General features: G+C 41.2%; 1 protein-coding gene across 3 annotated transcripts in view; it reads right to left on the bottom strand.

Moving 5' to 3' along the window:
- The window catches only part of TJP2 (tight junction protein 2), a 132,878-nt gene that overhangs the window by 85,634 nt on the left and 22,611 nt on the right, over positions 1 to 24,633 (bottom strand). Inside the window, exons 1-3 of one of the 3 annotated variants that reach the window (XM_057548623.1) lie at positions 22,270 to 22,485; positions 20,304 to 20,544; positions 19,848 to 19,968 (exon numbers count right to left, since the gene is read on the bottom strand). The gene's annotated coding sequence lies outside the window, so the exon portion shown is untranslated. Of the gene's footprint in view, positions 1 to 19,847; positions 19,969 to 20,303; positions 20,545 to 22,269; positions 22,486 to 24,633 lie in introns of those variants that run through there. The other 2 variants (XM_057548622.1, XM_057548625.1) reach the window with 2 other exon arrangements.

The raw sequence follows: 24,633 nt of genomic DNA, 5'->3' as shown, positions 1-24,633 counted from the left end.
CATAAAAGACTTAGGCTCTATCCTCAGAGAGTTCAGTTTATTGTAGTAGACAATCAGTAAATTATAAGAAACCATGTAAGTGTTGACATTCCTGGCAGACTCAGGGTAGTCTGGGGGCTTTCAGGAGAGGTGTTCCTCACCAGACTAGGGGTATGGAGTTTAGGGAAGGCTTTCCAGAAATGAGGTAGCTTACACATTCTAAAGGACAGGTAGGAATGAGTTTGTGAGACAAAAAGAGGGGCAAGAGCTTTCCAGGTGAAGGCAATAAATAACAAGTGGAGAAACAAGGAAGGAAGACCATGGGCTTGCTCTTGAGGTGTCAGGAAGTAAGGCTGTCTAGGCAAGCAGGGACAGTGTTCTACTGTGACACAATAGAAGTGGGATTAGACTGGCATTTTATAAAGATCACTCTGTCAGCTTCTTGGAAGATGGATGAGTTGGGTGGCAGTTGTGGGGAGGGGCATCAGTAAGAATGACAAGACGAGCAAAAAAAAAAAGGATTTTTGTGGGAATGCAGGTGAGAGATGTTGTGACTATGAAGTTAGACAAAAGGAGCCACTTCAAGAGAAATTAAGGAAGTGTAATCAGCAGATTGGGTGCCTGCCTGATCAGATGCGAGGTAAGGAAGAGGAAAGGGAGTCTACGGTGACTCTTAGGTTTCTGGCTAAGTAGATGACAGTGCCTTTTGCCAAAATAGGAAACACAGGAGTGGGAGCAGATTTTGAGAGGGGCTTGAGGAAGGATGGTGAATTCGACTAAGGACTGACTGAGTTTTGAGGACTATGAGTTCTCCAGGTGGAGATGTTCAAGTATCTACTATATGCCAGGTATTGATGAGTGTTTGGGTAGAGAGATTTGAGGTGGAGGAAGAGATTTGGAAATCGCCAAGGTATCAAGAAAGCTGAAGTCATGGGAGATAATGAGACTATTCAGAGAAGTGATGAAGACTGAGGCAGGAGAAGAATACGGATAGAACCCATCCCTGAGAATGCCAATATTTAAGGGGCAAGCTTAAGTCCTCAGAGTAGAGATAAAAGAGGAACTGCCAGAAGGGGAAGGAAAAAATCCTCTGGAGCAGGGTGTCCAAGAAGTCAAGAGAAGAATGAACTTTAAGAAGGGAAGAATAGCCAACATGGAACTTCGAGGAGTTCAACTAAGATAAGAACAGAAGACATTCACCAGGAAGAGGACCACTGCTCACCCTGGCCAGTGTTGTTTCAATGGCAAGATGGGACTGGAGGTTAGATGGCAGAGGGTGACTGGGAGGTGGGACAGCACTTCATTGTATGCCTATTTATAATAACACAAGATGGAAACCATAATGTCCAAGGATGGAGGGCTATTAAATAACAGCAAATCAACTTAATTGGCGTAGCAAGCCATCATTTAAAATTATATAAAGAAGTCTGGGACTTCCCTGGCAGTCCAATGGTTAAGACTCCATGCTTCCATTACAAGGGGCACGGGTTTGATCCTTGGTTGGGGAATTAAGATCCCGCAAGCCATGCAGTGCAGCCAAAAAAAAAAGTATCTATCCTGATGGCAAAAACAAAGAAATTACAAAAGAAAAGAAAAGAATTGGAAAGTATATGAGAACATGGTTTGATGAATGGATAGGATTGTGTGTATTTTTCTTTTTAAATTGTAGTTATTGTTTGGGCAATAGATAATTTTTCAACACGTCATTATGTATTACAGTGTAAGATCCTTAAATTATAGTCAGAAGACCTCAAATAAATGTAATAAACTAAACACTTTTAATCAGATTTCCTCAAGAATGTTAAGATTTGGGGATACACACACACACACACACACACACACACACATGCAGTTACATACGTATTTGCAACATGATTATAAAGTATCATTAAATGGGAGCAAAGGAACCTGACATGAAAAGTTCCAGGCTATCTGAGCAATTTAGTTGGCCTGTACACTGGATGGCAGATTAGAATTATAAAGACACTCTCCTTCAATATGCGTTTCTTGAATGCCTAGCATGTACCCTGGGGTAGGTATACAGAAGATAAAGGCAATATAAAACAGGGGGCTTGCTCACAGCATGAAGAGAAAGACATGTAAACAAACGATGACAAGGCACAAGAATTGCTCAAGTACATGTACGACTGAAGTGCTGGCAGTTAAAACTCTGCCTGAGGGAAGGGCACTTTTCAGGAGACAAGGCCCGGCATACCCTTAACTTTCCAAATCAAAGGACCATACCAATAACTGTGCATATTCACTTAAAGGACTCCTTCTTCCACAAGCGGCCACCCACAGCCCCTATAAGAACATCCAGGAGAGAGGCATTCAAAGTATTGCTCTGCCCCTCATGCCTTCACATTTCGTTATTTAATGTTACTCTTGCTCACTTTCAAAGTTTGTTAGCTCCACGTGCATGCACCTAGGAATGGCCCTGTAAGCACACAGCGAGAAGGTGGCCGTCCACAAGCCAGGAAGAGGGCCCTCACTAAGAACCAAGTCTGCCAGCACCTTGATCTTGGACTTCTCAGCCACCAGAACTGTGAGAAGTAAATGTCTGTTTAAGCCACCCTTTCTGTGGTGTTCTGTTATAGCAGCCTGAGCTAAGGCAGCCTCCACGTCCTACATGAGTGGACCCTGCTGCCTTCTTCAAGCACAGCTCAGGCTGCAGACTCCCAACCTCACTTCCTGGAGCTACACTGGCCTTTCTTTGTAGTTGTTGCTCCTGAGACCCTGCCAAGCTCATTTCTGCCCCAGAGCCTTTGTTGGAGCTTCTCTGCCTGGACCACAGAGCCAGCTCCTGCTTAGATTTCTCTTTCCATCTAAATAGGAAGCATCCCTTGAGGTGGTTATCAGGAAGCAATGCCCTCAGGAGAAAGCCAAGTCTAAATTAAAGCAAGGAGGTGGAGTCCAGCTGAGTGTTTCATTTACTGTGAATCAAGGGTTTCAGAGAGCCCAGTGCAGGGTTGTGAAAGTGGGGTGGGGGTGGGGTGGGGGGGGCAGGAGCGGGTTTGTTTAGGGGAAGTGAGGACCAGAGAGGAACAACAGCAGGAAGGGAGAACAGCCCAAGAAAGGCCCCCCTCTTTTTAAACATCATCATCATCATCATCATTATTACCACCATTGGTAACATGTTGGCATTGCTGCCATCATCACTACAATGAAAAGGTGTTAGAGTAAGAGCAAAAAGGATGAAAGCATCAGGAATCAGACTTAACGGGGAGAGAAAGTTCTCAGTTCTCAATGGATGCTGCCTTCTATTTGCGTCTCCTCTCCCTGCCAGTGGCACAAACTCCAAACCCCAGCATCCCCCATACCCGCCCCGCCCTGTGTAAGAACTCGGCAATGGGTTCACTTGGCCACAAAGTTGTCAAAAGAATTAGCTGTGCAACTCAGAGTCAGCTGCATGGCTTATAAGTCTGAGGAGGCCCCAGACTGGTGTTACGGGGGGAGTTCTGGCTGGAAGGAGGTGGCTGTGGTCTGGGTTGACCTTGGGGTGCAAGGCTGTCAATGGGCAGGCTTCTAGGAGACTTATGGGGCTGGTCTGGGTGTGCTCAGGCTGGCAGGCAAGGCAAGGTGTACTCAGCCTGATTAACAGGGAGTTGAGATAGAGCATAATCCAACTCCAAACCTGGAGATCCTAGAAGCACTTTCTGGGGTATGGTCTCATCTGGACAGACCCTGCTAGAGAGAGCACTCTGCCTGTGGGGGAACCCTCCCCTCCTGGCAAGGTGCCCTGGGTCCTAGAGGCACTGTGCTCTGCGTTTTGACATTTTTAAAAATTATTTTATTACTATTTACATTGCAGAGTATATAAAATCCACACTCTTCAGGGACAGGTGCCGCTTGTTAACCCTCCATTAAAAAACAAAAAAAACCTGGATAGAAAGTAATTGATTAAATGCACATTGTGTGCCGCAAATCTTTCAAACACTATTTTAATTCATTTAATGTAAATCCTCCCATCGCACCTGTATATTTGGTATTATTGCCCTACTTTAAGATGAGGAAACCAAACTTCCTGGAGGAAAACAGCTTGCCCAAGGTCATCACCGAGTAGATGGTGGGTAACACTCCAGACCTACTGGACTCAAAGCCCATCCTCATCACTGCTCTCCGGCCCCTCAGTTCATTGCCTCTACAGCAATAAAACAATTGCACAGGGTTGGGGTAGAGGTAGGTCTTTGGTTGTTATTATTGTTGTTTTCCTTTTGGCTCCTTTTAACAGAACTTAAGAGGGGTTTTGCTGACACAACAACTGAACAAACAATGCTGAGGAGTATTTGTGAAAATCTTCCCGTACAATATTAGAAAGGTAAATGCTGCAAATGTCGTTTGACTCCAGCTAGTGAGCCAGGAATTAGAATTCTCAATTCAAATATGATTCTGGTGCTAAGAATTCCAGCGGTCCCTCTCCCAGAATAAGTTCCTTAAGAAAAACACTTTAATAAGGTAATAATTTTCCTTTTTAAGGAAAAATGCCCTCATCTCCCATGCAAAGGAGGGAATCTAAGGTGAGAGAGGCCCAGGGGACTGTCCACGTGATACACAAGTCCTCCAGGGAGACCAGAGGGGTCCCTGGCAACACCTGAATTTCTTTTAAAAAAATTATCACCAGAATCCTCTAGCCCTAAGAACTCAGTACCCTGATAGACACAGATTGAAATTGTTGAAGTGTCTCCTTGACTGTCAAAGAATCCTCAGACCTGAAAGGGGCCTTAGAAAAAAGCTGCAAACAGACAGTTTTCCAGGGCAGCCATGCAAAACAGTGCAGGCCTCTTAAAACAAAGGAAGCTGGGCCTGGGAAAGGCACTTCCTAGAGGCATTCGATAAAGCTTGAAACATGGCTTGTAGCATTTGTTTCTATAAGAACAGCTTCCTAAATTTTCCTGATCAGAATCACCTGAGGCATCCCAGGTCCCTCCCTGAGATACTGATTCAGTGGATCTGAGAAGGGCCCTGGGGAAATTTACATTTTTAGCAGGTACCCACCAGGCTGAGTCTTATCATCAGGGAGGTTTAGGACATTCTGCTAAAGGGACATTGTTAAAAATTCTCTGACCCAAGACAGGAAGGTTACCATTTTGAAGGGAGGTAAAACATTTCGAAGGTCAGAAAATAATTCTCTACTTGCAAAACGTCTTTGGTTTACAAAAGAAAGGGTCTGATCTTATAATCCTCTTGGTATGTTGATTTGCATACGTATTTGTATACACACATATGTTTGGATTTCAGTTATTTTTAAATAAATGATACTTGTTTATTTACACAAACCATACAGTAGATCACACAAAAAACAGTAAAATGCAACTAAAGTGTCATCATCCAGAGCAAACTACTGTTAATAATTGGATGAGCATCCTTCCAGGTACCTCCATGCACAGGTAAGCATGTAGATATCATACATAACGTTATACACCTGGGACTATACTAGACACGCTCTTTTGCTACCTGTTATTTCTACATAGGAATATTGTTTGACTAATTTTTTCATGGCAATATAGATCTATATTATCATTTTTCTAGCTGCATAATATTCCATCTGTATGAATATACCATAATTTGCTGAATAAATACTTAAAAGTTCTTTTAAAAACTGGTATAGAGGACAAAGTAAAAATCAGATGGATGAAACTCCTAAGATTTTCCATAGATAATGAGAAAGCAAGTAGTTTGTAAGACTCAGGCACAATTCATAAGATGTGTATAGTGTACGGACTTCCGTGATGGTCCAGTGGGTAAGACTCCACGCTCCCAATGCAGGGGGCCCAGGTTCGATCTCTGGTCAGGGAACTAGATCCCACATGCATGCCGCAACTAAGAGTTCGCACGCTACAACTAAGAAGTCCGCATGCAACTAAGACCTGGTGCAGCCTAAATAAATAAATAAATTTTTTTTTTAAAAAGATATGTATAGTGTACATAGTATGCTAGTAACGTGTAAGATATGTTAAAAAACAAAATAAATTGAGTGTTTTTTTATGTTAAAATATAGATGAAAAGAATGAAACATATAAGAATGTTACTTATAAATAGAAGGGTTCTGATGGGAGGACAAAGTAAATCGTAAATATTCATATTGAATAAAATATTAATAAATGTAATAATATCTAATTTACAATTCTATTTATTTAGATATAATATAATGTAATAATATATTTCTATAACTTTATATTATTAATAATAAATATTCCCTATCTAATAAAATATTAATGATACATAATAAAGCCCAGCTCATGTTGCCTCCAGATTGACAGCTAGATCATCCTAAATTGATCACCCATTGGTGACACCCATTATGTCCAATTCTGGCCCCATGTATACTCTGCCCCAAAATGCAGACAAATTACTAGTGAGCTATAGCTATTGGCCAGGTATACTTGCCCTGCATCCCTCCGATGGAGCAAGTCTATGCTGGCTTCAGACACCTTTTACCTGCTAAGACCCCTTGTTCAACCACAGGTCTGGTTTTTGTGACCACACCATCACTGGGGAAAGCTGACACCGCACAGAGAAAGGACATATAAAGATTGCAAGCATAGGTTCCAGAGTATGGACCTTTCACCCTATTAATATCCTAACCTAACTATGTTAAAGTGTTCGAATCTTTTCCCCTTGCTTCTCACTGCATGTTTTCAAACTGAGTAAATCGTGTGACTGCAACACCTGACTCTGGTGTCTGAGCCTTTCTGTCTCATAATCTCTGGGAGAGCTTGCCTGGCAGTGTCCTTGGAGGCTAAGACTGCATCAAGGTAATTTCCCACATTCCTAGAGTAATGGAGAGAAGGAAGCAGGGTGGGGGGCCGTAATGAATAAAATTATGTACATAGAAAGTACATCAAATTTTTTGCTCATCTGGGCCATGAGGGCAAGGTTAACATAAGAGTGAAATCTTTCATTCAATTTTAGGAACATGGGGGGCTTTCAGTTTTTCCTGCCTCCAAAGTTATTATCTAAGTTTTTAAACAAATCAATCAAGATTTATTTCCAAGAGATTCAAAGCTCTCTGAGATTTATATTCTGTACACTAAATCACATAAAGTTTCATGGGGCTGGCCAAAAAGTTCGTTCGGGTTTTTGTATGCCGGGCATGACGCGAACGAACTTTTTGGCCAGCCCAATAGCTATTCTTCCCAATGACATTTCATTTTTTACCTATCTTCTCTCTCCCTGATCTAGTTCTGCCTTTGCTGGAGCCATCCTCCACTTGCTAAAGTATTTTGATTCTTTTTCTAATCTTGCCATATGTATTCTACTGAGCTAAAGCCATCAGAAGAGACAAATTTAACTTTAATGTATTATGAAGCCTCTTTCAAAATGTCTTGCCACAGTTATTTTAGTTACCAGACTTAAGATCTGAACTAAAAATAATCATACATATATAATTATTTTGATTTTTTGACTATCAATAATTATATTGCAAATATCAATGTCAAATATGAATAATAATTATAATCAAATAATCGTGTATATTTTTTCAAAACTCAATAAATTTTTTCAAATATCAATAAAATTAGGATTAGGTGGGGGAATTCCTGTCCAGGGTATTTTGTCTAACCTCACCCTACAATCAGATTACTTCTAAATGAATCAAAATTTTGGCTGAACTGAAAATCACTGTCACCAACCACTGAACTAATGAAAATGTGAAGTACCAAAATCAGAGCTCCAGTGATGACACTCCTCCCAGCCAGAGGCTAATTGCATTATTTTATTATAATGGGAATCATAAAATAAGCTTACTCCAGCCTTCCCCACACAGCCACAGCACCAGGGGCCCAATAAAGGCAGCACACACACACACAATGTAACTGCTGATTGAAAATTCAACTGCATATCTCAGCCACGGAAGAGCCCTTGTCCATGAAAATTTCCTTAGGCACTGCTGTGCTTAGCCTAGAGGGTACCTGAAGCCAGTTACTGGATCCCTGAGTGTCTGGAATAGATGGAGTATGAAGTGCTGAAGAGAGAGGCAGGTGGTGGGGAGGAAAAAGGGTGGTAAGTACAGAGATTCCTTTTAAGAAATGTGGCTGTGAAAAGTAAGAGAGAGGTGGGGCTCTGGGTTCACAAGCCCCTAGTCATCTTTGAATTCTTGGGTTCTGGGCTCTCTAAAACATGCAGGAGTATAATTAAATTTATGTTTCAGAACCTAGATGGAATATTACTCATCTATGTGCTATACTTAAAATGTCCAGACATCTCAGATTTCCAGAGATAGGCCAGTGGCCACCAGTCTGTCTTGCTGATTCATAAGTGAACCATGCACTCTAATTTTTGTTTGGAAAACATGGTAGACTATAACTAACACATTCAAAAGTAAAAATAAACACTTCTTATTTTTATTTTTCTTCCACTTCAAGGGTACACCAATTTCTCACGATGAAAGTTTGCTTAAATTCCTAAAATGACAAAGTCTTTATATCTACGTATTTGGAGCAATGCTCTTTCATTCTAAATACTTAGAGAAGAAAATACGGAATTATTCTTTGGGTACTGACAAAACTATTTGTCTGAAATCTCTATAGCTAGACAATTAAGTTGCCCAAATCCCTGAATGCTGAAATAATTCCAAGAAAATGTATTTATAATACAAGTGCAGGACTAACACGTTGCTTAAAACATTTAGGTTGGTTTGAGAAGGAAATTAAGAATAGAACATCTCGTGTCTGCTTCCAGGTCAGCTGAGGGCCGGGAAGAAGGTGCACCAGCCATGAGTGACAGGCAGAGCCCAACAACATTGGAACAGCCCTGGGGTTGAGTGGAGGTACTTCCTCCACTGAAGTCTTGAACCCCTCAAACTCATCCATGAGAATTGGAATCAACTTCTTCCAAACTTCCATTAATGTGAGAAACAGGCTGAGGGAGATTTGGGCTGTGCCTGGGTTCCACAACCAGCAAGTGACTGAGGCATCACTTCATCCAGTTCTTCTGACTTTAAACCCTTCTGCTCTCTCAAGTGTCAGGTGCCTGCCACAGTTCCCCAACCAGGGATCGAACTCGTGCCCCCTGCAGTGAAAGCATGGAGTCTTAACCACTGGACTGCCAGGGAATTCCCCAGAATCTGCTTTTTACCAAGACTCCTCCTGCCAACCAGGCGGGTGGCTGACAGTTTTTGTGCTTGAGCCAGGTGTCAGGCCTGAGCCTCTGAGGTGGGAGAGCCCAGTTCATGACATTGGACCACGAGAGACCTCCCAGCCCCACGTAATATCAAATGGTGAAAGCTATCCCAGAGATCTCCATCTCAATGCTAAGACCCAGCTCCACTCAATGATCAGCAAGCTACAATGCTGGACACCCTATGCCAAACAACTAGCAAGACAGGAACACAACCCCACGCATTAGCAGAGAGTCTGCCTAAAATCAAATTAAGTTCACAGACACCCCAAAACACACCACCGGACATGGTCCTGCCCACCAGAAAGACAAGATCCAGACTCATCCACCAGAACACAGGCACCAGTCCCCTCCACCAGGAAGCCTACACAACCCACTGACCCAACCTTACTCACTGACGGCAGACACCAAAAACAACAGGAACTACGAACCTGCAGCCCGTGAAAAGGAGACCCCCAAACACAGTAAGTAAAGCAAAGTGAGAAGACAGAGAAATACAGAGCAGATGAAAGAGCAAGGTAAAAACCCACCAGACCAAACAAATGAAGAGGAAATAGGCAGTCTACCTGAAAAAGAATTCAGAGCAATGAGAGTAAAGATATCCAAGATCTTGGAAACAGAATGGAGAAAATATAAGAAACGTTTAACAAGGACCTAGAAGAACTAAAGAGGAAACAAACAGCGATGAACAACACAATAAATGAAATTAAAAATTCTCTAGAAGGAATCAATAGCAGAATAACTGAGGCAGAAGAACGGATAAGTAACCTGGAAGATAAACTAGCGGAAATAACTACCACAGAGCAGAATAAAGAAAAAAGAATGAAAAGAATCTAGGACAGTCTCACAGACCTCTGGGAAAACATTAAACGCACCAACATTCGAATTATACTGGTCCCAGAAGAAGAAGAGGAAAAGAAAGGGACTGAGAAAATATTTGAAGAGATTATAGTTGAAAACTTCCCTAATATGGGAAAGGAAATAGTCAATCAAGTCCAGGAAGCACAGAGAGCCCCATACAGGATAAATCCAAGGAGAAACACACCAAGACACATATTAATCAAACTATCAAAAATTAAATACAAAGAAAGAATATTTAAAGCAGCAAGGGAAAAACAACAAATAACATACAAGGGAATCCCCATAAGGTTAACAGCTCATCTTTCAGCAGAAACTCTGCAAGCCAGAAGGGAGTGAAAGGACATATTTAAAGTGATGAAAGGGAAAAACCTACAACCAAGATTACTCTACCCAGCAAGGATCTCATTCAGATTTGACGGAGAAATTAAAACATTTACAGACAAGCAAAAGCTAAGATAATTCGGCACCACCAAACCAGCTCTACGACAAATGCTTAAGGAACTTCTCTAGACAGGAAGCACAAGAGAAGGAAAACACCTACAATAACAAACCCAATACAATTAAGAAAATGGTAATAGGAACACACATATCGATAACTACCTCAAATGTAAATGAATTAAATGCTCCAACCAAAACACAGACTGGCTGAATGGATACAAAAACAAGACCCGTATATATGCTGTCTACAAGAAACCCACTTCAGACCTAGGGACACGTACAGACTGAAAGTGAGGGGATGGAAAAAGATATTCCATGCAAATGGAAATCAAAAGAAAGCTGGAGTAGCAATTCTCATATCAGACAAAAGAGACTTCAAAATAAAGTCTATTACAAGAGACAAAGAAGGACACTACATAACGATCAAGGGATCGATCCAAGAAGAAGATATAACAATTGTAAATATTTATGCACCCAACATAGGAGCACCTCAATACATAAGGCAAATACTAACAGCCATAAAAGGGGAAATCGACAGTAACACAATCATAGTAGGGGACTTTAACACCCCACTTTCACCAATAGACAGATCATCCAAAATGAAAATAAATAAGGAAACACAAGCTTTAAATGATACATTAAACAAGATGGACTTAACTGATATTTATAGGACATTCCATCCAAAAACAACAGAATACAGTTTCTTCTCAAGTGCTCATGGAACATTCTCCAGGAAAGGTCATATCTTGGGTCACAAATCAAGCCTTGGTAAACTTAAGAAAATTGAAATCATATCAAGTATCTTTTCTGACCACAACGTTACGAGACTAGATAGCAATTACAGGAAAAAAATATGTAAAAAATACAAACACATGGAGGCTAAAGAGTATACTACTAAATAACCAAGAGATCACTGAAGAAATCAAAGAGGGAATCAAAAATTACCTAGAAACAAATGACAATGAAAACACGACAACCCAAAACCTATGGGATGCAGCAAAAGCAGTTCTAAGAGGGAACTTTATAGCAATATAATCCTACCTCAAGAAACAAGAAACATCTCAAATAAACAACTTAACCTTACACCTAAAGCAATCAGAGAAAGAAGAACAAAAAAACCCCCAAAGTTATCAGAAGGAAAGAAATCATAAAGATCAGATCAGAAATAAACGAAAAAGAAATGAAGGAAACAATAGCTAAGATCAATAAAACTAAAAGATGGTTCTTTGAGAAGATAAACAAAATTGATAAACCACTAGCCAGAATCATCAAGAAAAAAAGGGAGAAGACTCAAATCAATAGAATTAGAAATGAAAAAGGAGAAGTAACAACTGACACTGCAGAAATACAAAGGATCATGAGAGATTACTACAAGCAACTCTATGCCAATAAAATGGACAACCTGGAAGAAATGGACAAATTCTTAGAAAAGCACAGCCTCCAGAGACTGAACCAGGAAGAAACAGAAAATATAAACAGACCAATCACAAGCACTGAAATTGAAACTGTGATTAAAAATCTTCCAACAAACAAAAGCTCAGGACCAGATGGCTTCACAGGCGAATTCTATCAAACATTTAGAGAAGAGCTAACACCTATTCTTCTCAAACTCTCCCAAAATATAGCAGAGGGAGGAACACTCCCAAATTCATTCTATGAGGCCACCATCACCCTGATACCAAAACCATACAAAGATGTCACGAAAAAACTACAGGCCAATATCACTGATGAACATAGATGCAAAAATCCTCAACAAAACATTAACAGAAAATCCAACAGCACATTAAAAGGATCATACACCATGATCAAGTGGGGTTTATCCCAGGAATGCAAAGATTCTTCAATATATGCAAAACAATCAATGTGATAAACCATATTAACAAATTGAAGAAGAAAAACTATATGATCAACTCAATACATGCAGAAAAAGCTTTCGACAAATTTATGATAAAAACTCCCCAGAAAGTAGGCATAAAGGGAACTTACCTCAACATAATAAAGGCCATATATGACAAACCCACAGCCAACATTGTTCTCAATGGTGAAAAACTGAAAGCACTTCCACTAAGATCAGGAACAAGACAAGGTTGCCCACTCTCACCACTATTACTCAACATAGTTTTGGAAGTTTTAGCCACAGCAATCAGAAGAAAAAGAAATAAAAGGAATCCAAATTGGAAAAGAAGAAGTAAAACTGTCACTGTTTGCAGATGACATGATAGTATACATAGAGAATTCCAAAGATGCCACCAGAAAACTACTAGAGCTAATCAATGGATTTGGTAAAGTAGCAGGATACAAAATTAATGCAAAGAAATTTTGCATTCCTATACACTAATGATGAAAAATCTGAAGGAGAAATTAAGGAAACACTCCCATTTACCATCTCAACAAAAAGAATAAAATACCTAGGAGTAAACCTACCTAAGGAGACAAAAGACCTGTATGCCGAAAACTATAAGACAGTGTTGAAAGAAATTAAAGATGATACCAACAGATGGAGAGATATACCATGTTCTTGGATTGGAAGAATCAACATTGTGAAAATGACTATACTACCCAAAGCAATCTACAGATTCAATGCAATCCCTATCAAATTACCAATGGCATTTTTCACACAACTAGAACAAAAAAAGTTCACAATTTGTATGGAAACACAAAAGACCCTGAATAGCCAAAACAATCTTGAGAAAGAAAAACAGAGCTGGAGGGATCGGGTTCCCTGACTTCAGACTATACTATAAAGCTACAGTAATCAAGACAGTATGGTACAGGCACAAAAACAGAAATATAGATCAATGCAACAGGACAGAAAGCCCAGAGATAAACTCACACACATATGGTCACCTTATCTTTGATAAAGGAGGCAAGAATATACAATGGAGAAAAGACAGCCTCTTCAATAAGTGGTGCAGGGAAAACTGGACAGCTACATGTAAAAGAATGAAATTAGAACACTCCCTAACACCATACACAAAAATAAACTCAAAATGTAAGGCCAGACACTATAAAACTCTTAGAGGAAAACATAGGCAGAACACTCTATGACATAAATCACAGCAAGATCCTCTTTGACCCACCTCCTAGAGTAGTGGAAATAAAAACCAAAATAAACAAATGGGACCTAATGAAGCTTAAAAGCTTTTGCACAGCAAAGGAAACCATAAACAATACCAAAAGACAACCCTCAAAATGGGAGAAAATATTTGCAAACGAAGCAACTGACAAAGGATTAATCTCCAAAATATACAGGCAGCTCATGCAGCTCAATATCAAAAAAACAAACAACCCAATCCAAAAATGGGCAGAAGACCTAATAGACATTTCTCCAAAGAAGATATACAGATTGCCAACAAACAAATGAAAGGATGCTCAACATCACTAATCATTAGAGAAATGCAAATCAAAACTACAATGAGATATCACCTCACACTGGTCAGAATGGCCATCATCAAAAAATCTACAAACAATAAATGCTGGAGAGGGTGTGGAGAAAAGGGAACCCTCTTGCACTGTTGGTGGGAATGTAAATTGATACAGCCACTATGGAGAACAGTATGGAGGTTCCTTAAAAAACTAAAAATAGAACTACCATACAACCCAGCAATCCCACTACTGGGCATATACCCTGAGAAAACCATAATTCAAAAAGAGTCATGTACCACAATGTTCATTGCAGCTCTATTTACAATAGCCAGGCCATGGAAGCAACCTAAGTGTCCATCGACAGATGAATGGATAAAGAAGATGTGGCACATATATACAATGGAATATTACTCAGCCATAAAAAGAAAGGAAATGGAGTTATTTGTAGTGAGGTGGATGGACCTAGGGACTGTCATACAGAGTGAAGTAAGTCAGAAAGAGAAAAACAAATACCATATGCTAACACACATATATGGAATCTAAAAAAAAAAGTGGTTCTGATGAACCTAGAGGCATCACAGGAATAAAGACGCAGACGTAGAGAATGGACTTGAGGACACGGGGAGGGGGAAGGGTAAGCTGGGACGAAGTGAGAGAGTGGCATGGACATATATACACTACCAAATGTAAAATAGATAGCTAGGGCTTCCCTGGTGGCGCAATGGTTGAGAGTCTGCCTGCCAATACAGGGGATGCGGGTTCGAGCCCTGGTCTGGGAAGATCCCACATGCTGCGGAGCAGCTGGGCCCATGAGCCACAATTACTGAGCCTGCGCGTCTCGAGCCCATGCTCCGCAACAAGAGAGGCCGCGATAGTGAGAGGCCCGCGCACCACGATGAAGAGTGGCCCCCACTTGCCGCAACTAGAGAAAGCCCTCGCACAGAAACAAAGACCCAACACAGACAAAAATAAATAAAGAAAATAAAATTAAAAAAAAAAAAAAGAAAAAACAGAAAGTTAAAAAAAAAATAGATAGCTAGTGGGAAGCAGCCACGTAGCACAGGGAGATCAGCTTGGTGCTTTTTGACCACCTAGAGGGGTGTGATAGGGAAGGTGGGAGGGAGACACAAGAGGGAGGAGATATGGGGATATATGTTTATGTATAGCTGATTCACTTTGTTATACAGCAGAAACTAACACACCATTGTAAAGCAATTTTACTCCAAGAAAGATGTTAAAAAAAAAAAAAAAGGTGGGGTGTAATTCCCTTCTTAAAAAAAAAAGAATAGAACATCTATACTTAGATAACCTGTGTATTTATAGGTATTTAACAGTTTACTAGGAATGAATTTTAAATTTCACATACTCTAATAATTTCCGACCTGTCTCCTTAAACAGGCAGTATAGAAAACTGAAATATAAGAGTATCTCATCCAGAAACTCAAGAACCAGAAACAAACAGGCTAGCGGGTTGGTATCCTGATCTCCACACCACTGCTTTTCCCAGTGAACCATGAGGAAACAGCAGAAAAAAAGGAAAAGCTAGTAAACAAATTGAAGCACTGGGTGAAAGAGCACAAGGTGAATCAGACCTGGGTTTCAACAAGCCCCAGTTCTGCTACTTCTTAGGTTTAAAGTATGACATTGCCACTATTCAACTGTTTCTGAGCTATAAAAATGGCAAGTTTACATGGTTGGACCCAATGGTTGTGTGATTTGGTCAGCTTACCTAAACCCTCTAAGCTTCCATTTCCTCATCTGTAAAATGGTGTAATGAGTTGTATCGTGTTTCCTCAAAATTCACATGTTGAAGTTCTAGCCCTCAATACCTCAAAATATGATCTTATTTGGAGACAGGGTCTTTACAGAGGTAATCAAGTTGAAGTGAGGTCTTTAGGGTGGGCCCTAATCGAGTATGACTGGTATCCTTATAAAAAGGTTAAATTTGGACACAGAGACATACACATACATATAGAGGGAAGATGACCTCTGACAAGCTAAGGAGAGAGGCCTGGAACAGATCCTTCCCTCATAACTCTCAGAAGGAACCAACCCTGCCAACAACTTGATTTCAGACCTCTAGCCTCCAAAACTGCGAGACAATACATTTCTGTTGTTTACACCACCCAGTCTGCGATATTTTTTTTTACTGCAGTCCTAGGAAACTAATACAAAGCAAGATTACAGTTGGACCTACACCTCATAGGGTGGGTATGAGAATTAAATGAAGACAATGCAGGTAAAACAGCGCAGTACCAAGTACACTGTAATAAGCACCCAAATAAACAAAAAGCCTTCATCTTTATTACTGTAGGTTGATACTTCACTTCCTATCAGAATTACAATGGAATTCTCACCACAAACAGCTTTTCTTCTCACTCAGTGCAGCACCTCCAGGCCTCTGATGCACAGCCTTGCTCCCCGCGTTTCTTTTCCCCTCTTTGCATACCTGGCCAACAACTTTCCCTCCTCAGGTTCCTCTCGAATATCACCTCCCCCAGGAGGTCTCCTGTCACATAATCACTGCCTCAGGCCTTCTGCTTACAGTATAGGGTGAGTGCAGCCCTTTTCACACAGCAATGTAATTACTGATCCCAAATTAGACTCCCAGGGCTTCCCTGGTGGCGCAGTGGTTGAGAATCTGCCTGCCAATGCAGGGGACACGGGTTCGAGCCCTGGTCTGGGAAGATCCCACATGCCGCGGAGCAACTGGGCCCGTGAGCCACAACTACTGAGCCTGCGCGTCTGGAGCCTGTGCTCCGCAACGAGAGAGGCCGCGATAGTGAGAGGCCCGCGCACAGGGATGAAGAGTGGCCCCCGCTTGCCACAACTAGAGAATGCCCTCGCACAGAAACGAAGACCCAACACAGCCATAAATAAGTAAATAAATAAAATTTTAAAAATAAGTTAAAAAAAAAAAGAATATGGCAATGTTATTTAAAAAAATTTTTAACTATGCTAAAGACAGAATTACCTATAAAAAAAAAATTAGACTCCCAAATGACCCACGACAAGCCTTTACATTCCTCTAAATTTCCCTCAGGCAGTGCTGTGTGAGGTGCTCATTAAATGTTTGCGGAAGAATCCCTTCACCACAGGTAGGGAAACTGGCCACACGCCACCTGTAAACAAACCCATGCTCTACAGCAGCTGTTGAAAGTACTGTCCAGGGCCTTCTCTGGTGGTGCAGTGGTTAAGAATCCGCCTGCCAATGCAGGGGACACGGGTTCGAGCCCTGGTCTGGGAAGATCCCACATGCCGTGGAGAAACTAAGCCCGTGCACCACAACTACTGAGCCTGTGCTCTAGAGCCCGCGTGCCACAAGTACTGAAGCCCGCACGCCTACAGCCCGTGCTCCGTAGCAAGAGAAGCCACCACAACGAGAAGCCCGCGCACCGCAACGAAGAGTAGCTCCCGCTCGCCGCAACTAGAGAAAGCCCGTGCGCAGCAACGAAGACCCAATGCAGCCATAAAATTAATTTAAAAAAAAAGTACTGTCTAAGTTAGTGGTTCTCAAAGCATGGTTGGGAAACCAGAAGTATCAGCCTGAATGGGAACTTGTTAGACTTGTTAGAAATGCAAATTCCTGGGCCTCACCCCAGACTGACTGAAGCTGCAACTCCGTGGGGTGGGACCCAGGAATCTGTGGTTTAACAAGCCCTCCAGGTGATTTTGATGCAGTTAAAGTTTGAGAGCTACTGTGATGAGTGTCTCCAATTCCATATGAAGAGCTTGGGCTGCTGGTGTGAGCTCCCCAGGTATCCCTACTGATGAGGAGCCCCCAGGGGAGAGGGCACTGCAGAGGGGCTCCCAGGGGCACAGAAGTAAAAGTTTTTAATTTTCACCTTCAACTCACTTTTCTATGCCCATATTATGGGATGAGCTGGTAATAACTCTAAAGTATCTAAATTACCTAACAGTGAGAAGCCATGTCTAGGAAGTGAGTCTCCGGCCAGACTCTTAGCATCCTTCCTGAGAGCAAAGAGGCAAAGGTGATTTTGCCACATCAGAAAAGTCAACACCAAAGCCCCTTAAAGTAGCAACAAACAAGTGCCAGGCAAATAGTGCTCTCCAGAGACTCCAAGATTGTAAAGGAGGACAGCTGCAGGTAGAAACTGACGATCAGAAACCTCAGGTCAAGAGTGTGCTCTACAGGGACCCTCCTCCACCCATACCAGACATTGCTTATGGATCACAACATTCTTACTCAACAAACGTGGACAGCACCTAGGAATCCTTAACTCCAGGCAGCCACTATGAATTGATCAGAACTGGCCCTTGAGAAAAACCTGTTACTATCCTAGTTTAGGAGTTAAGTCTTCAAGCTCTGTAAAGTTATTATAGAAAATAGCTGCTAATATAGGAATCTCACTGAACTTAGGAATCAGAGGCTATGCAATCTTGGGGAAACCACTTAAAATCTTTGCATCTCAGTTTCCTTATTTGCGAAAGGGAGCTGGCAATAGCTCCTCAGGAATGTTCTGAGGATAAACAAGATGGGTGAAAACACCTTGCCCAGTGCCTGGCAAATCAAAGCCTCCTAATAAATGTTTGCTGGATTTGAAACTACAGTCATGTGGGGAAAACCTCACCACCCAAGCTCACCTGAGGCTAATTTACCCAGAAACCCAAGCTTCAGTGTTTATACATGAAAGAGCTTTGGAGTAAGACGCTGACTTGGGAAACCAAACTGATGTTGAAGGGAATGTGGTCACTAGTGTAGGGAATCAGACCAGGGAGATATTTATCAGAAAGGGCTTGCTTGAGTCAGAAAGATCCTTCCCTCCAAAGACAATGCCGGCTCCAACCTCTCCTTTGCCATACTCCATGCCGCCCCTCTAAGTCATTTGACTAAAGCAACAGATCCTACCTAGAAATCTACTTTCAGGAAAACCACTTCCGGGGTCTGGGCAAGCATCTGTCTTATGTTTGGAACCTTTACGAGCTCCATAGAGAACACCTCAGTAAACAAAATCCACTCCCAGCCCTGTCAGTTCAGTGGACACTAAGGACTTCCCCACGCAAGTGTCCCCATTTGGACAACTAGACTCCAAGAAAGGCCTCGGTTAAGGCCTCGGTTTGTGCCCAGTGCTTGCTATATGTTAACTCATTCAGCTCCATGTAAACACTCCCTTTTTTTTTTTGGCTGCGCTGCACGGCCTGGGGGATCTTAGTTCCCTGACCAGGGATTGAACCCATGCCCTCAGCAGTGAAAGCGCAGCGTCCTACCCACCGGACCACCAGGGAATTCCCTAACACTCCCTTTTTACAGATCTGGGGCTCTCAGACATTAAGATGTGCGGAAGATCACAGGGTCGGAAGGCAGGAACACTAGGATTTCAACAGCTATCTGCTATTCTCACGCCACTAAACTCCACTGCTGACATGCAGCTGGAATCCACCCCAGCAGGGTTCTCGAGCTTAAACAGACAGGAATTATGAAACAAGCACACGGAAAAAATTCTAACCCCATTCCTGCCATCCATGGTCAGGCCTATAATCAGTGGTTAAAGTGTAACTGAGAACAAATACATCCGAGCATCTGTCAAAATAAAATTTAATACCTTGTAAATCCCATTTAATTCGTACTTAAAATTGAGTCAGTAAATAGATAATGCTCACCTATTTGGCTAAAAGCCTGTACATAATTAATCTTTAGAAGCCAGTGTGACTGATGTCTTTTTTATTTTCAGCAAAGTGCTTACCACTGTTATATAATTCTGCTACCTCAAAGCTAATAGAACAAACGTGACCTACCAAAATGACCTATAACCCTAGACATCAAAATACCTTGCTAGGCATTTATTCTGAACTACGGGGGTTGGACTTACATGCTTCAGCAGGAAGCACCTCAGTTGGCATTCGCCCAAAATTACCTATCAATTCAGATCATAAATACAGGTAAGATCTTTCTGTTCTTTGGGAAATAGGCCATTACAATTAAATTTTCTTGGATATTAAACAGTTTCACTATCAGCAACATCGAAAATGGTGGCCTTGACGTCTAGGATGTGACATAATTTCCATCACACTTTTGGTGGAGGAAAGCCAGTAACTAGGCTGATGAGAGACAAAAAAGCAAGTACCTGGTAAAGCAGGCTGTCAACCGGCACTAGTCTGTGTTTCCTGGAGCACTTGTGCCAGGAGGTGCTGCTGGGGTGCCAATCCCACTCACAGGGAGACGATAATAATGTGGTACTTCGCACCCTGAAAAAGACAGTGTTGTTAAAAATCCAGCACAGTCATTCCCAGCTTGGCAAGATCTTCGAAATGCACTGAAGTTCACATTCTGTACAATTTACCCATTTACAGTATGGCTTTTAATATATTCCCAGACTTGTACAAACAATAACCACAATCCATGTTAGAATATTTTCATTACTTCAAGAAAGAAACCCAGGACCCCTTAGACATCACTCCCTAATCCTCCAATTCCCTCCCCTCTCCCACCCTAGCCCTAGACAACCACCAATCTAGTTTGGGTTTCTATATAGTTACCCCTTCTGGAGATTTCATACAAATGAACTCATACAATACGTGACCTTTTGTGACTGGCTTCTTTCACTTAGCAGAATGTTTTCAAGTTGCATCTGCATTGTAGCCTGTGCCAGAGCTTCACTCCACTGTATGGATATATCATACTTCTCCACTTTACAGCTGATGGACATTTGGTTCGTTGTTTCCACTTTTTAGCTATTATGCACAAATGTGTACATGGACCTAGTTTTCATTTCTCTTGGAAATATATCTCTGAGTGAAATTGCTGCCTCTAATGTTTCCAGTCTTCAAAAAATAGAAAAAAAATGAGTAATCATGTGAAGTTTGAATCCACCATGAATCTACCTGAGGACCATCCTGAGGATCAAGCTCTTATAAGAATTCACTTTTCAGGTTAAAAAAAAAAAAATACTCAGCAGGTGAGAAAACATCTAGAGAAAACTTTTTTTAAATTGTGGTAAAATAGACTTAACATAAGATTTACCATTTTAAAATATACAGTAGAAAAAACATTTTCAACTAAAAGGTAATTACAATACTGGCTTGTCTCTATATATTTATGTGTGGCTTGCCCCGAATCAGAAAAGATGGCAAATACTTTTTTTCTTTTTACCCCTCATCCCAAGGAAACCCAAGAAAACCCTTTCCAGACATTTTTATGAATCCTGCATGTGCCTTTCACACAGCACAAGGAGGCAAGTTCATTTCTGGGCTGGGCCTGGGCCCTGGCAGCCTCACGTGGGGCATCGCAGAGAGCGCTAACAGTGGGAGGAGGAATGTGTCTTCTCACCAGTTCTGGACACACTCTTCTGTTTGCTAGACAAAGTGATATTGTGGCATCTGTGCAAAACACTCCCTACACAATGAAACAGAAATAAGAGATAGTGTCCATTCTATTTGTACAGGCAGGGGACACATTTCCCTTCTCCAAGGATCAGCAGGAAATGTGGGCACAGGCTAAAGCAGAGCCATCTGGATATCCTACAAAGCAAGCAACAGGATTACAGCCCAGCCCATATATGGTTTCTATTATTACTTCCCACGATAAATAAATGCCCAGCAGATCAAGGTGGGCTTGGTTATGCTTTTGGCCTTAATATGAAATTTTCCTACAGGTGTCAGTTCCAAAGAGAGTTTGCTTCTTTTATTGAAATGGCTTGCTTTTGAATTAAATCAGTTTTCTGAATTTTGATAACATCCTGATTTTAACTTTCTTTTATGATATTGCCTGAGGTTTTGACATGTACAGGAACCACCAATAACAATCAGCCATTTCTGAAATACACTATTATTGACTAGGGCTACCTTGTCAATAATAAGCTTGGAAGAAAAAACTAAATAATACTCTTGGTGTTCAATATGCAAATTTTTGTCAGGTAACAGGAGTTAGTGCTGGAAAACTTTACAAAATTTTAAAAGGGAAATCCATAAGTGGCTCAGTATTTTTGTAAATGGATGTCAATTCTTTAAAAACAATTTTTTTTTTTTCATTTGTGGCTATGCTAAAACCAAGTAAACACTGGCAAAATATTTGCTGTGCACCTGTCATTTGCCGGGCATTAGGGTCAATATACACATGTGTAAGACATCCAATCTGTGCTTCAATAAACTTGCAATATTCAGTCAATTGGCTGGTTCAGCCAGTTTTGGCCTACCATGTGATTACATTTTGCAGAGTAGAAGCCCCAGCACAGGCCTGTTTGCAGACAGCAAGACAAAGTACTAAAAGGAGGAGGGGGTTGGTGGTGAAAGAATTCCTTGAGGTTTTGAAAACTCAATCATGACCTGACTTCCAATTATGTTTTAAAACACAAAAGGAGCTGCTCTTAAATACTATGCAGTATTATATGTAAGTTGCAGCAATTGGAATATTTCTTGAAAAGTATGAAAGGGATAGAATTCTTGGAAGAAATACTGGCCCCACTATTCAGTCAACCAGCTCAATAGAAATCTCCAGTCTGAATGCTGGTGGGCAGATTTCCCTCTGTAGAAGCACAGCGAACCACCTACCTTCTTAGCACTGAGATGTCTAACAGCTGCAGGGAGGGAAGGTATTGGGACAAAAAGTTTTCAGGAAGATCAGAGAACTCTGAGGTCAAGACAGAACAAGTAGGATATCATGGAAAGGGCCTCTCTAGATGCTTGTTCCTCCAAGTGTGGCTCACGACTGAAGCATCAGCATCATCTGGACCATCCACTGGGTGGGCATCACCTGAACTGACAGTATCACCTGGAAGCATATTAAAATGCAGACTCTCAGGCCCCAACACATTCTGCAGAATTAGAATCTGCATTTAACAGAGTGATTCATATGCACATTAAAGGGTGAGAAATAAGATATCAAGGTGCCTCTGAAGGATTTAGAACTCATTAAGTAAATTGATCAGTAGGAGATAATCCGTCCTAGGATACCAGGAGAGTTTACTACAAGGTCAGCAAGGGATATTTATATGTCCACAGGAAGGCTATGTGAGGTGATAAGAGAGTCAGCAAACAAAAAATGAGGATCAGCAAAATACTGTTTTGTCCATGTATATTCAAGGAACTCAAAGTTTTACAGATATAAGTAAGATCTTGACCTGTGATGCAGTGCTATTTCATCAGGCTTAAAGGAATGTTCTCTTAAGAAAAAAAAAGGAACACTCAACTTCCCTTATTAAGGATCACTTTGGAATGAATAATTTGACTTCTGTCTGGCTAGACTTGGGAATTGAGGAGAACCAGAGGCGGTTCTACCTAGGGTACTTACTCATTCTGATGGCCGGAAAAGGTTATCTCCAAAAAGAAATAAAGAATGTGGCAATCAATTTACACATCTGTATCACGTGTGTTTGTTTAGGGTTAATCCCTTAATGAATGGTCCTGAGCCAGAAACTAAGAACATCCAGCTGCTGTCTGAGGGCCAAGCCCTTGATCATGATGACTCAAATGAGGCTGTTTCACACTTGTAAAATTCGAAGACCAAATCAGAATTAAGGAATGGTAAAGATATCATCCATGTGTATTGCAGCTTCCCAATTCTCCAAATTATATTGTCCAGAACAAACATCCCTCATTATTCACAATATTCCATACTTGGCCTGGGGCTCCTCCCTGACTTGACCCTCTAAGTCGTCCACCCATCAGCAGGCCTTGGCCTGACTTATGAAACTTGTTTGCCATCCCTTACAAAAGGTCCTCCCAGCTCTAAATTTCTGTCATTCTGGGACAAAGGGCCGGGCTAAGGTATGCTGAATCTCTAGGGGCTACTTGAGGAATCACATTTTGGTCATTACAACATGTTTTCCATAGTCATCACTAAACACTGACCCACAATGCCTCTCCTAGGGTCACTCTATACCTCTTGCACCCTCTACGCATATACTCACTTCCTTTGACTTTCAAGACAACAGCAAAATCATGCTTGTCATCATCATGCTGCCTCAGGATTCCATTCTAAAGCATCTCTGAAACTTCCAGAAGAAATACCTAATTTATTTCCAATAAAAACTACCTTTTAGATTCGAAGAGAATCTACCTAAATCAAGTGTCTCAACAGCAGTAGCATGGGCATTTTTTACTGGATAATTCTTTATTGTGGGGGGCGGGGGCTGTCCTGTCCATTGTAGGATGTTAGGCAGTATACCTGGCCTCTACCCACTAGATACCAGTACCACACACAACCCCCAAGGGCTGGAACAACCAGAACTGTGAGCAGACATTGCCAAATATCCTTTAGGGGACAATTCCTGCCACTGCACCCCCTCCCTTGAGAACTACTGACCTAAATGATTACAGTAATCCTTTCAGGAAGATGGGACTATGGATGATTTTTTTCCTCCTTATTTTTCTGAATATCTGTTGTTTATATGATAAAATGAACTAGTGACTTTCTATTTTTTAAAAAGAAATATCATTAGCTATACAGATACCTCACGTTGGTCCTCGAGTGCCAATGTGTGGCTTGTTCAGTTTAAAAATTGAATTTGGTCTTTAAAAATACTGTGCACCATACAGACACCTTCAGTTAAACTTCTCAACATATAAAAGACACAGATGAAGGACTTCAGAGAATAAAGTCAGGATTGAGGCCACTTAACCACCCAGAAACCCTTCTTCAACATGGTAAATCAGTGGGGCTGTAGAAAGAGATGTGAAGCAAAGACTGCTGTTTCAAGAGAAGTGTTTACCTGAAACATAGTCTGCATGTACACTTCAGTCAGAAAAATACTTGCATTGTAGGAAAAAAAAAAAAAAGGCACAATTTACTTCATCTTTAAGAACTGCTACGTTTGTAGACCATGTAAAAAAAATTTCAAAATCATGAAATTAAAATATCTGAATGTAAAAATGGGCTCTAGACACACCCATTACTTCATCTTCTTGACTGCTAGA

Source organism: Balaenoptera acutorostrata, chromosome 6 (assembly GCF_949987535.1).
Source record: "Balaenoptera acutorostrata chromosome 6, mBalAcu1.1, whole genome shotgun sequence".
NCBI lineage: Eukaryota > Metazoa > Chordata > Mammalia > Artiodactyla > Balaenopteridae > Balaenoptera > Balaenoptera acutorostrata.
This window is presented reverse-complemented; position numbering and strand designations above follow the sequence as displayed.